Here is a 450-nt window from a genome sequence, read left to right on the forward strand (position 1 = left end):
GGGCCCGACTCACCTGCTGCGGCGGCGGCAGCGCTCAGCTGCGCGGGGCGCGGGGAACCCTGTCCCCGGAGCGCGGGGCAGTGGCTCGGGGCCCCGGGGAGGCGGCTGTCGGGGCAGCGCGCACCATCCCGGGCAGCTCACGCGCTCCTTGGGGGCTGCGGCGGGCTGGGCGGGGCGCGGCGAGGGATGCGGACCGGGTGGGGCCACGGAGGCGGAGGGCCCAGCGCTCCCGCCGGCGCGACCTTCTCTCCCGCTGCGGCTCCTCCTCCTCCCCGGCCCGGGCCTCACAGTTGCCGCTGCTCACTACCGGCTGGACCCGTTTCAGGGCCGGGCGCCGAGGACCCGCCGCCAGGTGCAGCGCTCCGCCTCCTGCGGCGGCGGCGGATGCGTCGACCGCCCGCTCCCGGCCTCCAACCCTCCCCGGCGGCCCCAAGGGACTCCTGAACCCAG

At 79.3% G+C, this 450-nt stretch overlaps 1 protein-coding gene across 1 annotated transcript in view; it reads right to left on the reverse strand.

Annotated features, from left to right (window-relative positions):
- The window catches only part of MFSD6 (major facilitator superfamily domain containing 6), a 94,400-nt gene extending 94,274 nt beyond the window's left edge, over positions 1-126 (reverse strand). Inside the window, exon 1 of the mRNA XM_017852900.1 lies at positions 14-126. The gene's annotated coding sequence lies outside the window, so the exon portion shown is untranslated. The remainder of the gene's footprint in view (positions 1-13) is intronic.
- Between the last annotated feature and the right edge of the window lie 324 nt (positions 127-450).

The sequence above is a fragment of the Rhinopithecus bieti genome, unplaced genomic scaffold (assembly GCF_001698545.2).
Source record: "Rhinopithecus bieti isolate Rb0 unplaced genomic scaffold, ASM169854v2 scaffold_35609, whole genome shotgun sequence".
NCBI lineage: Eukaryota > Metazoa > Chordata > Mammalia > Primates > Cercopithecidae > Rhinopithecus > Rhinopithecus bieti.